The 16,343-nt window shown below is 35.8% G+C and overlaps 1 protein-coding gene across 2 annotated transcripts in view; it reads right to left on the reverse strand.

Moving 5' to 3' along the window:
• Positions 1-16,343, reverse strand: part of GLRA3 (glycine receptor alpha 3) — a 177,516-nt gene that overhangs the window by 151,106 nt on the left and 10,067 nt on the right. The window lies entirely within an intron of this gene.

The following is a 16,343-nucleotide window of genomic DNA, read 5'->3' on the forward strand; positions in this document are numbered from 1 at the left end:
ATTAATAATAAATGAGGCTGGAGTGTTGTAGGTACCAGATCACTCACTGCTGTATAGATCATACATGGACTTTTGTCCGAAGCCCCATTTGGAAACAATTCCAGTGGTCAAGGTGAGAGCTAAGGATAGTTTGAGTAATTTAAATAGCAGTGGGGTTGAGGAAGAGTAGAAGAATCTAAGAGATATCCACAAAATCCACAAAATTTAATGATGGTTTGGTACTGAATGTGAATAAGAGGAACATCTCAAGCATACTTATGATGATTTTTAAAATACTTATTCAATTCTTTTTGACACTCCTCCCTTCCAAGGGTAGAGCCCAATTTTTCTCCTGTTGAATATTTATTATACAAAGTGACTTGATGATGGCACATGAATTCTGTAGTTCGGTCATAAAAGACATTGCTGTTTCTATCTAGCTCTCTTTTGGAACACTCACTTCTCCCAGCCATTCAAGTAGCTACATGGAAGAAATTGAGGGCTTCCATCAAGAGAATTCGCCAAATTGTCAATCATTTGACTGAGCCACTTTGAAATCTGACTCTCTACTCCAGTCAAGCCTTCATATGACTATCACCATAGCTCACATCTTGACAGTAACCCAATGAAAGATCCAACTTAAGCTGTTCCTAAATTTCTGACCCACAGAAACTTTGAGGCTAATAAATATCTATTGTCATTTTAAGCCACTAAATTTTAGGATAACATGTTATGCAGTAATAGATAAGTCATATATTCAGCTTTCTGACTTGAGCAACTGTATGCATGGACATATCATTCACTGATACAGGACAGAGTGAAAAAGGGAACTAGGTCTGAGAGTTATAACAATGTACTCTGTTTTGGACCTGTTGAATTAGAGGATGTTTTGAAATATCTAAGAGAAACTTATCTACTATGATCTGTTCTCTGTATGGAGAAACAAAAATTTGCAATATTTTACTGGATGGTTTCTTTGAAAAACTTTAATAAGCATGCTGGCTCCTAAGGGCTTTCATCCTGGCTATTCCTTCTGCCTAGAACAATCTTCTCTGAATAGCCACATTAATTGCTCCCTCACCGTCTTCAAGCCCTCACTCAAATGACACTTTCTCAAAAGGTCTAACTTAATTACTTAGCTAGAAATGTCTTCTGTGTCACATTTTCTCTATTTTCTTTCTGCTTTACTTTTCTCCATAAAACTTATTATCTAAAATATTATTTATTTTACTTAATTTTGATGTTTTTCTCTACTAGAAGATAACTTTTTGCTGTTTACTGTTGTATTCCCGATACTTGGAATGTCGACTGGCAAATAGGAGACATTAAGTAAATACTTAGGAATAAATGAATAAATAGTACTTGAAATATGTCACTAGAGCAATTAAATAATATATATTTTTAAACCAAGAAAATCCTGTGTAATAATTAAAATAGGTTGAAATGGAACTCAACAAACTTACAATAAATCATATAATTACTATTATTATTATTATTTTATTCTCACAGAAGCTAGATCTTCAAGAGAGTAGTTCAAGTAAGGATATGTTTTCCCAATGATGCTATCTAACAAAGTCAGTGTTCAACTCTTTCAACTTTAGTGTAGCTACAGAGAATAGTAAAAGCACCCTTTATTTGATTTAGACTATCACTGTCTCTTGGAAAGTAGAGCACATAGAGTCTTTGTCTGGATGAAACTTCATATTTCCTCTCAGATTAAAAATGTCTTCCTTAAAAAAATTAGGTGAAAACTACAGCAAAGACTTTTCCTGAAGTTTATAGTTCATGTTCTTATTCTATGTAAACATTTTTGATAAATCATTTTTTAAACTGAGAAGTTTAATGTTGTTATTTAGACATTTACAATAATTAAGTTTAAAATTATAAACTTAAATCTGTAGCTGTATGCAAATATATCATTATGCTAACAGCTGCATGCATAAGCCTTTCAGCAAAACTATGTTTAATTCCCCCAAACAACAATAAAAGCAAGTTTTTATGATCTAAGAATAAACTAAGCAAAAAAATTCAGAATTTTGATGGAAGAGTAAAATAAGCAGATTGTCAAGACAAGACAAAAAAAGTGTTTGTTCCCCAAGATTTCATTTCATATATGTAAAATATGTATGCACGTATATATCAAGTATATGTGCATATCTATGTAAGTATATGTGCATATCTATGTAAGTATATGTGCATATCTATGTATGTTAATATACATATTTAAATAGACATATATTTATTTATATAGACATGCATATTCCTGTATTCATTTAGTTTTATATATGCAGTAAAAAGCAGTTACCTGAAACTCTGGATGCAGTAGAGGAAAATACCAATTAAGTTTCGATAGCCAAGGTGTTTATGTTATGATAGAAGAAACACACATAAACAAAAAAACATTTAAATAATAAAGATAATCAGAGATTGTTCTATATTCTCAGAAGAAAATAGCCAAGATGATGAAGCAGAAAATAAAGAGAGAGGCCATACAGAACGGATGGTCAGTAAAGACTTGCTAAGGAATTGAGACGTGTGTTGAGTGTGGAGCAGAGGGAGCAGCGTTCAGGTACGGGGAACAGCTACTTCAAACTAGTAATCAGTCAAAAATCTTTTGGCAAGGGGCGCCTGGGTGGCACAGCGGTTAAGCATCTGCCTTCGGCTCAGGGCGTGATCCCAGTGTTCTGGGATCGAGCCCCACATCAGGCTCCTCTGCTATGAGCCTGCTTCTTCCTCTCCCACTCCCCCTGCTTGTGTTCCCTCTCTCGCTGACTGTCTCTATCTCTGTCGAATAAATAAATAAAATCTTTAAAAAAAAATCTTTAGGCGAATAGCATAAACTTGATCTCCTATTTCATTACATAAATATGAACAAATTTCAGATGAATTGAAGTTCTAAATGTAAGTATATAAATATTTAAAATACTTTAAAATAGTTTAATAGCGTTTATTTCCTCTCCTCTGCAAAGTCCATTAAACTGATACCAAAGGACAAAAGCGGTATAAACTGTAACTAAACAGCAACAGAAAAGGAGATATCCGCAAATTAAAAATTCCTACAAGTTCTGGAAAACGAAAAGAGGAAATAATAGAGAGGTAGATGAAGCGGGTGGGAGAATTTTCAGAAATGGATAAAAACAAGTGTTTTCAAAGTGAATGAGCTGATTGAACTCAACAGAGATTGAACTAAGAGAACTATGTCTAGAGGCATTGTTGTAAAACTGCCTAATATTAAGAATTAAGAGAAGATCCTGAAAGATTTTGAAAGAAAAGGGAAAATACAAAATAAGATCAGACTGGCTTTAGGCTTTCAAATAAGCATTTGTACATGTTATAAAACATCAAGAAAAAGCCTTCAAAGTTCTGGGTAAAAATTATTTTTATTTCATGTTTTCAACTCAGCATTTCAGCCAATATGTGAATCCAGTGAGCAGTAATGAAGCAGCCACAAATACAAGGAACTGAATAGCCTACCGGCATTAATGCTCTCTTGGGAAAATCATTGAGAATATACTGCAGCAAAATGAGGGTGTAAACCAAGAAACAAAATCCTGGAAGGAGCTGATATAACTTAGAAAGTAGGAATGTGATTTCTTCAGATGAGGTCTGTGCAGAAGGCCTCAACAAAAAATATAGCTTTGCTCAGAAGAAGAAAGAACTCTAGGAAGGCCATTTTGCTGTGGGGTATAGTGAGGTTTGAAATATAACATGTAGACAAAACCATAGGATTAAGAGGGAGAGAAAAAAAAGGTCTTTAAAGAAGCATTTAATATAAGTAAAGACAAAAGAAGAAATTAGAAAACTGAGGGAAAATAAAATGGTGAAACAATGATGACAGAAGGATATTATTTACATGTATGGAAATAATCAACAGAATAAGAAAAACACATAAACATTTAAAAACGGTTGCTCTCCAGAAAGACAACTAAGTATGGGGAAGATGGGATTGAGAAATGCTGTCAACAACATCAGTGCTGTCTGCACCATATAATTTTAAAAAGTCATATGGAAATTCTACTTTGAAAATAATCTAAAGAATTAGAAAGACATAAAAAATTGTTTAAAACTTGTCATAGTCAGGGCAAAATGAAAGCCTAAGGGAAAGGCTGATTTATTTAGTACTCACACTCAATCTTTTTCTTTATTATTATTATTTTTGAAGATTTTATTTATCTATTTGTCAGAGAGAGAGCACAAGCAGGGGGAGCGGCAGGCAGAGGGAGAAGCAGGCTCACCGCTGAGCAGGGAGCTGTATGTGGGACTTGAGCCTAGGTCCCTGGGATCATGACCAAAGCTGAAGGCAGACGTTTAACGGACTGAGCCACCCAGGCATCCCTTTTTTCTTTATTAATGTTTTCTGAAAATGTATGCGTGCTAAGCATTGTTATGAGGATTTTGGATTCAGCAACAAACAAACCAAAATCCTTGATCTCGGTGAGCTTACATTCTAGCAGAGTGGAATATAATAAACAAGAAACAACAGATCACTAAATTGCATACTCTTTTTTAAAATTTATTCATTTTAAAATAAAGAAAAATTTAGATCACAGAAAAGGATGATCCAGAATGACAGGATATTGGAGGGGCGGGCACTGTTAAAGTTTTAGATAAAGTTTTCATTGAGAAGGTGATACTTTATCAAGACATTAAAGAAAGTCAGGGAGTTGGCTACCTGAGTATCTGAGGGAAGAGTATTTATTCTAAGCAGAGAGAACAGTGAGGGCAAAGGCTCTAAGTCAGGAGCATGATTGATGTATTCACAGAACAAAAAGGAACTAGAACAGAGTTAGCAGGCAGGATAATAGTGAGAAATTAGATCAAAGCATTAGATGGAACACCAAATCATGTAAGGGCACAAAAGCCTTTATATGAAATTTGGCTTTTACTCTGAGTAAAGTGGACAATTTGAAGACATTGAATTCACATAGGGCATGGTCTGCTTTTCTTTTATAACAAATCACCATGTATGACTAATCTGTTCAACATGTACTGGGGTGGGGCTGGGATGGTTGACAGAGACTAGTTAGATTATTGTTACAGTCCAGGTAATGGTGGCTCAGACCAAGCTGTCACATTGCAGGTGATAAGATGTGATCATATTTTGGATACATTTTGACGTTTGAGACAAAGTGATTTTCTGACAGATTAGATGGAAAAAGAGAGTGGTCAAGGATGAGTTCATGTTTTTTGGCTTAACTGGAAGGATAGATTTAGTATTAACCAAAAAGGGGGAAATTTTGAGTAGATTAGGTTTGGGATAAGTAACTGGAGATTGGTTTGGGGCATGTGCAGTTTGAGATGACTATTTGACATCCAAGATGCTGAGTAGGTATACAGTTAGTTTTATGGGTGTAGAGTCTGAGGAGGGACATCTTTTTATTGGTTAAGGCACAAATTTAGAAAATATTATAGATAAGTAGATGGCCTTTAAGGCCTTGAGACTAGAGCACATCACCAAGGGCGTACATACAGATAGAAAAGAGAAGAGATGGAGGAGGAGAGAAGAAAACAACAAAGCCAGGTGGGAAGAATAACCAAGGAAGTCACAGGAAAACTGGTAGAGGGTGGTCCTGGGAGCCAGTTAAAATAAGTATATCAAGGAGGAGGGAATGATCAACCATTAAATGCTGCTAATTGATCAAATAAGATGAAGACTGAGAATTCGCCATTTTATTTTGCTAGGTGGATGTCAACAGTGACTTTGACAAGTGCAATTTTAGGGAATTGGTGGAGGTGAAAACCCAGTTGAATGGGTTCAAGAGAGAATTACAGAGAAATTGTAACAGTAAGTATGGCACTAATGCACAAATCATTGAAGTAATGCATCAATATTAAATATTTATGAATGAACCTTTGTGCACAATTGGTGAGAATACAAATTGCTGCAGCCAAAAGAGTATGGAGGTTTCTTGAAAAATAAAAAATGGAATTACTATATGATCCAGTCATTCCACTAATGAGTACTTGGCCCCCAAAAAGAAAAACACTAATTCAAGAAGATATATGTATCCCTGTGTTTGTTGCAGCATTATTTACAATAGCCAAAAAATGGAAGCAACCTAAATATCTATCAATGGATGAATAAAGAAGATGTTGTATATATATATACAATGGACTATTACTCAGCCATAAAAAACAATGATATTTTGCCATTTGCTACAATGGGGATGCTACAATAATGTTATATGAAAAAAGTCAGACAGAAAAAGACAAATACCATTTGACTTCACTCATATGTGGAATTTAAGAAACAAAAAAATGAACAAAGATAAAAAGAGACAAACCAAAAGTCAGTCTCTCTCTCTTTTTTTTTTAAGATTTTATTTATTTATTCGACAGAGATAGAGACAGCCAGCGAGAGAGGGAACACAAGCAGGGGGAGTGGGAGAGGAAGAAGCAGGCTCATAGCGGAGGAGCCTGATGTGGGGCTTGATCCCACAACGCCGGGATCACACCCTGAGCCGAAGGCAGACGTTTAACCGCTGTGCCACCCAGGCGCCCCCAAAAGTCAGTCTCTTAACTACAGAGAACAAACTGATGGTAACCAGAGGGGAGGTGAGTCAGGGGATGGGTGAAATAGGTGAAGGAGATTAAAAGTACACTTACTGTGATGAACACTGAGTAACGTACAGAAATGTTGAATGATTATATTGTACTCCTGAAACATATAACACTGTATGTTAGCTATACTTCAGTAAGTAAATAAGTAAGTAAATAAGCTGAGGGGAAAATTTATGCATGACATGAAGCACCACAACAAATTAAACAAGCAAAATAAAAGCAGATACCTAACCAAGCACTAATATCTTCATTATGTAAGAGACTCTGACAAATCATTTAGGAAAAGGTAACCCAATGGGAGAATGAGCAAAATATATAATAAGCAATTCATAGAAAAAGAAATAGAAATGCACATTTAATATAAAAGAGGATGCTCAAATTCAGAAGTAATCAGGCAATGTCTATTTATTTATTTATTTGTTTGTCTATTTATTTAGAGAGGGAGAAAGATGAGGGAAGTGGGACAGAGGGAGAGGTAGAGAGAAAATCCCAAGCAGGCTCCACACCCAGCCCATAGCCGGACATGGGGCCCGATCTCAGTACCCTGTGAGATCATGACCTGAACCAAAAGCAACAGCTGGATATTTAATTGACTGAGTCATCCAGGAGCCCCACAATGTCCATTTAAACAGACTGAATATCATTACAACTGACCAAATTTAAAAGTTTAGCAGTATCAAAAATTGATAAGTTTATGGGTAAAAGTTACTTTCATAAGCAATTTATACACTGAAGGACAGCATATACAGCCATTTTAAGAGGGAATTTCATGGTCTTTATTTAAATTATTAAGACATCCTCCTTATGACACAGCATTATTTAATGTGAGATTGGTTATATTAATAAAAATACAAAATGACCTATGTTACTGTAAATGTGCTTTTAAAAATCTCTAATATGATTCTAGTTTAGATTTATACAGCCATAAGCAAAATAAGGTATTCTATGTGTTCTGAAACAGAAAGTACTAAAAGAAATACCATTAAATGAAAGAAATAACAAGTGTAAAAATAATATTTTTAGTATAATCTTGGGATCCAAGGGGATCCAACATAGCATCCTCCCTCTCCCCCTCCAAATGTGGAATAATTTGAGAAATTTTTTCAAAAGGATAAAGGATTTGGGATCATAACATGACCTTATAACTGATAAAACTGATACTATCTGAGGACACATTGACTTCCCAACGAGAATTGAAAATGATGTCTATATATCCACACCTTACTCAAGGTCCCAAGTGGAAAGGGAAACTATGCTTGCCCAGATTTTCCTTCCAAACCTCTCAAACAGAAGACCCCCTTCTCTCTTCTAGGGTAGAATGAGTGAGAGAATGGAGAGAAGCCAGAACAAGACAGTTGTTATGACTAAGGGGGAGTTTGGATTCATCTGAAATATTTGGATTTTTATACTGAAAACATAATCATGTATTAAGTAATTATAAATAAGTAAAATTAAATTCACATAAATACTTTGAAATTGATTTTAATTGAGTGCCTATAATGATTAAACTCAAATTTATAAATACAGATTTGTGTTCATTACACCTCTATGATTATAGCAGTTGCATATGTAAGCTTCAAAAAATGCTGGTTACATTTTTAATCTCCAAAGCAACATACAATGGGAAACATGTTCTCAATATCACCTTTTCTTTTTTCCTTTTTTTCAAGTTTTTTTTATTTATTTGAGAGAAAGAGAGTGAGAGAGTGAGGAAGGGGGAGAGGAAGAAGGAGAGAGAAACTCAAGCAGAGCCCACACTGAGCAGGGAGCCCAATGTGGGGCTCAATCTCACCACCCTGAGATCATGACCTGAGCCCAAACCAAGAGTCTGTTGCTTAACTGATTGAGCCACCCAGGTGCCCCCAATATCACCTTTTCTTTCACAGATCAGTGAAATAGCACTTAATTTCTCAAAATGAATCACCAACAATAAAATGTTCCTCATAAATTCTGTTGTCCCTGTCTTCCTTCTGAGAAAGGATATTCTTTATTTTATTTTATTTTTTTTTTTCTGACTTATTCAAAAAGACTTCCTCCCTTAGCCTCATTCTAGACCATAATCTCTCCGGAGAGTCTTGAAATTCTCTTATTCTAGTTGTGTTCAACACACCAACATCCCCACACTCATACCTAATATGCACAAAGTCCACTACCTCTAAACATTTTTTTTTCAATTGAAAAATGATAAAGGAATTTTCCTCTGACTCTGGAGTACAGTGTGCTCTGGGACAATAAACTTAATAAAAACATTGGGGTTTCAACAAAATCAAAATTAGAAAGGTGAAATCTCCTTGGAATGGTAGACTTTACCTTTTGTTCAGTCAGAAAATGGTCAGGGGACTCTAGAAGTCATAATAGCAATCATTCAAAATTCAGAATGTGCCCCAATCACATGTTTGCCTGCCTTATGGAATTTTATCAATTCTTTTGCTTAAATGGCCATCTTCTACATTGCTGTTCTTTGCTTATCTGACCTGGAGATGATCCCTCCTCCACTAAATTCTTACTGGTTTCTGTTGTTGATAAGTGAGGCTTACCTGCCAACATCCCTCTCCACGAGCTAATCTCTGCCTGTGTCATATAACCCATGTCATTGGAACTCATCTCATAGCATTAATATACTACTTCACTATAATTTCTAGAGTCCTTCTAGAGTTCAGTTTGACAGAATTCAATTTGATAAATTTGTTCCTTATATTCCAAATATTCCCAACCAGTTTAACTTGCCAAAAGATTACCGGTTTCAGAGTCATTTTTCCAGTGATAATTTGAAAGTGGTTACATCAAATTGGTGGAGGAAATGTTAATCAAGAATTGTTTCTCTGGGGGCACCTGGGTGGTTCAGTTGTTAAGCATCTGCCTTTGGCTCAGGGCATGATCCCAGAGTCCTGGGATCAAGTCCCACATCAGGCTCCTCCGCTATGAGCCTGCTTCTTCCTCTCCCACTCCCCCTGCTTGTGTTCCCTCTCTCGCTGGCTATCTCCCTCTCTGTCAAATAAAAAAATAAAATCTTAAAAAAAATTTGTTTCTCTGTTATGGAGTGCCTGGGTGGCTTAGTCAGTTGATTATTCAACTCATGGTTTCAGCTCAGGTCATGATCTCAGAGTTGTAAGATTGAGCCCCCAAGATCAGTCCTGGTGTTGGGCTCCATGCTCAGCAGAGTCTGCTTGAGTTTCTTTCCCCCTCCCTCTCCCTTATCCTCTGCTCCTCCCTCTGCTTGTGCTTTCTCTCTAAAATAAAAAATAAAATAAAATAAAATAAAAGAATTGCTTCTCTTCTAAATCTTATTTGTCAAAATACCTCTTAGGCTTTTAAAACATGCACAAAGCTTGTTTAAAAAAAAACTATAAATTTCATTTAATCTAATATATGCTCACTATACAAAAAAAATCATAAAAAACATAAAAATAAGAAAAAGGCATCTTAGGGGTACTTGGGTGGCTGAGTCGGATAAGCATCTGACTCTTAATTTCTGCTCAGGTCATGATCTCAAGGTCATTAGATGAAGCCTGACATGGGGCTCCATGCTGGGCATGAAGCCTGCTTAAGATACTTTCTCCCTCTACCTCTGCCCCTCTGCCCCATCCCTACCACACTTGAATGCACACATGCTCTCTCTCTCTAAAAAAAAAAAAGGAAAAAAGAAAAAAGCATCTTAATCCTACCATGCAGGGAGAAGTGATACAGAAATCATCCTCTTACCTGAGATTTTAACTGAGTTATAGATATTTATAAAGGAAATAATATAGCAGTGGTACTGCTTTATTTTGAGCTCTCCTTTCTATTTTCAACTAATTGTGCTTGCATCAGTGCCTACTAATGAAACACATTTTTGTAAATCCCCAAATCAATAACATTCAGGACATAAAATCATGATATTTTAAAACACCAATCTCTGGAGTCTCTGAATTTGAAAGAGATGTACAGAGAATATCAACATGGAAACATACTAGGTTTATTTTCCTGAATAATACTGAATCAGCAGAGCATGGAGTTATTCCGGTTTTGGTAGGAATACCACACCATTTGTGTGACAGCAAATATTTATGTTAATGTCACCTTTCAATGGAAGGTGGTCTGACTTAAGCATATTGAAGGCATATTGGACCTTTTTCTTCCTGTGGTGCAGGAAGCCTCATATCTGCCTGACCATTATATCCCCATAAGGAGAGAGAAATGGCACAGAATGAAGGAGGGAATCAAACAATAAGGCAAAAAAGAGTTTATAATTAGAAGTGGTAAGGAAAGGTAAATACAGCAGTGAGTATGGTGCTATTCAATTTCCCTCAGAAAATTTGTTGTTGTTATTGTTGTTTTCACCAAGGTTTTTATTGGACTATATTCTTTTTAAAAATTGAAAGAAGAGATGAGGAAGATACAATCACTGGTGTTAACATGATACTTAAAGCTAATGCATAGCTAAGGTTATTCACTCTCTGACTCTCTTGTCTGCTTCCCCTGCCTCACCTCTGTCTCCTCCTCCCCCTTCTTCCCTTCTTTGTATATGCCTAAGCTATTTTGGGAAACGTGTTTATGGTTTCCCAGGAAACAAAAGGATTTTAAAACCCTGTGGATTATAGAAGTTATTTCCTGTGGCAGTAAGAGCATATGTTTTCTTTAATCATGCATAACACAATCCCTAGAGACAATGCTTTATAGGAAAAGGCTAGCCACATTGGAGATATAAAAGAAACGGTTCAAAGTTGTGAGTTCAAAATGTATGCCAACGTTGCCAAACTTGGTGCTCCTGTGTAGAATCATGAGAACAAAGAGTACAATTTTGAAAGTGGATTTCATTCTTGTATTTTGTGATGAAAATATCAACAAACAAATCTTCCTATGATTCTAACTGAATGAGTCGCATTTCACTTTTTAAGGAGTGATGTGATCATTTCTTTTTCTACTTTAGAATAGCCTCAATTACAGAGCTCACTTGGAAAAATAAGCAGTTAATTTGAATTAGGTGAGGTACGTTCTACTTCTGGCTTTGCCACGTAAAGTCGTGTGGTCTAAATAATGATCATGTCTCTAGACTTCATGCCCCTCCACTGCAGAGTGACAGGGCATCTGCTTCGAGGGGGTTGGGCAGAATTCTCTGATACAACTCAGAACACAGCCCTGACAGAGTACCAGAAGGAATGGAGACTCGGCTCTATTCTCTTTGGTAACTGGGAAGTCAGCCTAAACTTGTTTGCTTCATTGTTTATCTTTATCTCAGTGGATGACCTTGCCTACTACTTCAAAGAGATAATTGAGCATTCAGCTGCTGAATTATGAAATCACAATTCCCATATCGACAGCTTGCTGTATTCTGCATCTATTTTAACTTTCTATCTAGTCACAGAGAGAGACCTGGTACTCCTCTGCTTCAAAAGCTATCCTTCAACCAAGGCTCTTCTTTTTCATTTTCTCAGTGACTGCCCCTTCTCTTTTGTAACCCTCCTGTCTCTTTCTAAAGGAATTCCTAACCTCTTGGCTTCTTTCTTCCAGACATAAACAAGGTTAAATTTCCTGTCATTTAAAAAACTAAACTAAACAAATAACGATTGTGTATCTCAACTGTGTCCACTCTTACTTCTCCTGCGTTTATCTTTTTCTTTAGGTCATCAATCAATATTATGCTATCAAATTTGAACACATATATTTATACCAAAAATTCACTTGAAAAGGCTACCAGTAATCTTCCATATTTCTTTTTGTTTTTATGGCATTTTTTTTTATTGATCATTCTTTCCTTTCTAAAACTCTTCTGTTAGGTTCTGTGACATACTCTTGTGTTAACTCTCCTTTTCTTTTACCATATCTGACCTTTTTTTTTTTTTTGCCAGTACTTCTCCTTCTGCCTATCCCTTAGATGATATTCTTAAAATAGTGCTTTTCAAACCTAAATGTGCTTATGAATCTTCCAAAGGGCATGATAAAATGCAGATTCGGATTCAGTAAGTTTGTGGTGAAATTCAGACCCTGCAGGTGTAACGATCTCCAAGTGACATCGTGCTGGTTAAAGGGCCACATTTTGAGTAGTGATGCCCTCAGCAGGGAAGGACTTTTCCACATCTGCATGCCCCAGTGATTACAGGTGTGCTATGCTATCCACAGCTCAGCCTGAAGTATGTGAGATGGGGTCTGGGGCAGTAGAGGCTTGATGACTCTGTGTCACCAGGCTTCTTTGCTTACCCCAATGGAATGAAACATCTGTGTATGCTCAAGTAGCAAAAGCCCTGCCCCAGAATGTTAGTCATCCAATCTGATCTATGCCCAGGTGCTACACTCCCTCCACTGTGCTGAAGTGTTTCATTATCTGGATATCTTAGAGGTATCACATTCACTATACCTATCTCGAACTTAAATTAAGATACTTTTCTACATGGCTGGTCCTCTTTTCGTATGTTCTATTTGTGTCATGGCACTATTGTTCACCCAGTTACTAAAAGTATGATTATGAGAATTATCCTAGACTCCTCTCTGTTTCCCCACTCCCAATTAGTGGACAAGTCTTTTTTTCCTTTCCTTTTTTTGTCACTTCTTACATCTGCTTCTTTCTCTCCATTTTTAGGATGTTCTATTGCACTGACCATGAACTACTTTCCTTGATGCTAGTTTTGACCCTCTCCACCATCAACATCCTTTCTTCTGAGTTGTCCACATTACTCCTTCAGTGTTATCTCTGAAGCACAATGTGATCATGCTCCTTTCCTACTTATAATAGTTCCCTTCTGCTTCAGCTGAAGACTGAGTTCCATAGGGCAGAATGCAAAATGTGATCTGGAGCTTTCTGATCTCCCTCAAATGGCACTTCACAGAAGTTAAACATGCCACTTCTATTTACAACTTAGTGGTCGCAACTTGGTCACAAGGACACACAAAGCTGCCAGGGAAACTGGGAAATCTGCAACTTCTTGGAAGTGTTTTTAAATAAAGCCTCTATCTCTTTTCTGATAACTGGAAAATAACTATGATGACTGGATCAGAGCATCTAGCTTGGATGTCAAGGAAGAAACCCCATGTTAGGGGTGGCAAAACAACAAGGTAGAAGGAAGGATTGGTAAACTCCCATTCCAAACTTGGTCTGCTCACTTCCATTGTTCTTTTTCTTTTTCTAGTTTTGGGAAGAAAAATAAAATCTGTCTTAAGCCAATATTATTGTGCACTTTCTGTCACTCACAAATATGAGACTAATCGGAACTAACAACAGCAATAGAGGACTGGTCTGTTCCTCCTTTGTTGATTTTCCTGCCACTCAGCACCTCTCACATCTACCACTACAGGGGATTTTAGGGGAAAAAATAGGCCACTAATATTAAATGAAGTGAGAAATAATAGCTGTAATGCTTGGCACATATTTTCTGTTAAAGAGCAACTATCAAATTTCTGACTATGTTAGTCAAAAAAATTTGTACTCTGTCGATGGATACAGCTCTACAAATTACATTTTTAAAGTAGCATATTAAATACTATCACTCAGTCTATAGAAAGGACACTCAGGCCCTCAAAGACAGTACTGAGACCTGACCCTGAGTCCTCTTTCTCTAGAGATTTTCTTGTTTTCATGTGTGCACACAAATGTAACCACAGAGAAGATAGAATGCAAGAAAAGTTAATTTAGAAAACATCTAAAATAGACTAGCTACTTCATATATAGGTATACATATCATCTTCTTTTTATATTTCTTTTTAGTTTGAATTTTTATTTGCTCTAGAAACTTGTTTTTTCATATCAATTAAACTTTTCCAATGTAATCTTTGCTGTTTTTTGACATATGTGATAATTGTGCACATACACACAGAGGATAGTATACACTCTGGCTTTTTAAAGTAGAGCAAAATTTTAAGTTCACATGTTATTATTTAGAAGGACATATTTAGGCTACACAAAAAAAAAAAACCTAATTCCCTACTTAGTCTCAGGAGGTACCAACTAAGGTCTGCAGCATAGTCAGTGTCTTTGATGGTTCTCATGTCATTTAAGATTCACAGGAAGAAAGAAATACCCTAAATTTCAGGGATTTAAAGGGGAAAAAAAGGATTTCACAATCTCTTAAAGTGGTTTAAGGTTATTACAAAGAAACAAATTAGTCAGATGGGAGATAACTAATAATTTTATCCATGTAATGCTCTGCTACCACTATTTTTCCCAATAATTAAAATAAGAGGCTAGTTAAGGACACAGGAGTTTCATTTATTCTTACCATGCAGTGGGATATACTGTACAGTTGGGTCAGTGTTTTAATAAGGGTAAGTCTCTTCCTAAAAAGGAATAATGTAAGAACTGGTGGGAAATATTACATAATGCATATTAGAGTGTTTTATAATTTTTTTAGTAGAAAGAAATGTATGGGGATAGATTGTTTTTAAGTTTTGAAGGTCAAGATTTCATTACATATGCCATTATTCCTTCCCTTGTCAGGAATGTAACCATTTGTTTACAGAACTATGAAGTCATAAATCTCTTCTTTTCTTTTATTTTTGTTTTATTTAATCTGCTGGTAATTAATTCTGACATCAACAGGAAAAGCAGATATAAGATACCTTATTCAAATATTTTTTCCCTCATAATCAAACGATGACAACAAAATATTTTGTTTAGAAATAGAGAAACAGGGGCGCCTGGGTGGCACAGCGGTTAAGCATCTGCCTTCGGCTCAGGGCGTGATCCCGGCGTTCTGGGATCGAGCCCCACATCGGGCTCCTCTGCTATGAGCCTGCTTCTTCCTCTCCCACTCCCCCTGCTTGTGTTCCCTCTCTCGCTGGCTGTCTCTATCTCTGTTGAATAAATAAATAAAATCTTTAAAAAAAAAAAAGAAATAAAGAAACATATTATTTGATTAAACATTTGCTTATGTTTTCTAACATCCTACGATAGTCGCTATCGATTTTTCCTATAAAATTAGTCCTAAAACAAATTAAGCATGGATTTATTAGAAAAGAAAACGGGGTTCCCTGATCGAATTGTTACTATGAAGCTTTCAATATCCTTCATTTCACATAGAAGCTGGCCTGTTACCTCTACTAACAATGTTCTTCGTGCCTGAAATGATCTCTTTTTTCTGCCCATTCAAATTCTGTCAACTGCTTAGGGTCCATTTAAATTCCTTTCTTTTTCATGAAGAATATCTACTCCTTTCCATTCCAAAAAAAGTTGTTTTTTTCCTCCCTATATAGAATTGTTACTATCTGGGTAGTTGTTCACGACTACCTTCTTTATAATTGTCAACAAAAAAGCAATCATTGTTCAACTACCCTTTATCGAATAAATAAAAATAATTTAAAAGTATGTGAATAAACAGATTACAAAGCAAAAACAAATACTTTGTGTTATCAATGGTCTCAGTTCATCTAGGGAACTGGAATATTGTTAGTGATTCTGATACCAGAATTGTGATAGGTATAATAATAGAGATGTAAATATGAGAGTATGCATCATTTATTTGATTACTGTGTAGGATGTTCATTTATGTCTTCTCTTTCCAGGGCAGAGATCTTATAAAAAGTAGATAATTCAAAGTTATATATGATACAAAGATAAATATATTTTATAGATGCATGTATATGAACATTTTGTATATACATTTAATAGTTATTTTAATAACTATTATTATATGAACCATTATATACAACCATTATTATATGAAGTGTTATTTCCATTTTTCCAATGTTTAAAAAGGAAGGAGCTACCACAACATGAAAGCTCGGTACTGCTTTATTTAGTAGAGGTGGGGACAGACCCCAAATAGGAACAGGTGAGGCATCAGTGAGTAGTGAGAAAATGAAAAAATGCAGATTATTTTTTTTCCTGATATTTT

Source organism: Ursus arctos, unplaced genomic scaffold (genome assembly GCF_023065955.2).
Source record: "Ursus arctos isolate Adak ecotype North America unplaced genomic scaffold, UrsArc2.0 scaffold_11, whole genome shotgun sequence".
Classification (NCBI taxonomy): Eukaryota; Metazoa; Chordata; class Mammalia; order Carnivora; family Ursidae; genus Ursus; species Ursus arctos.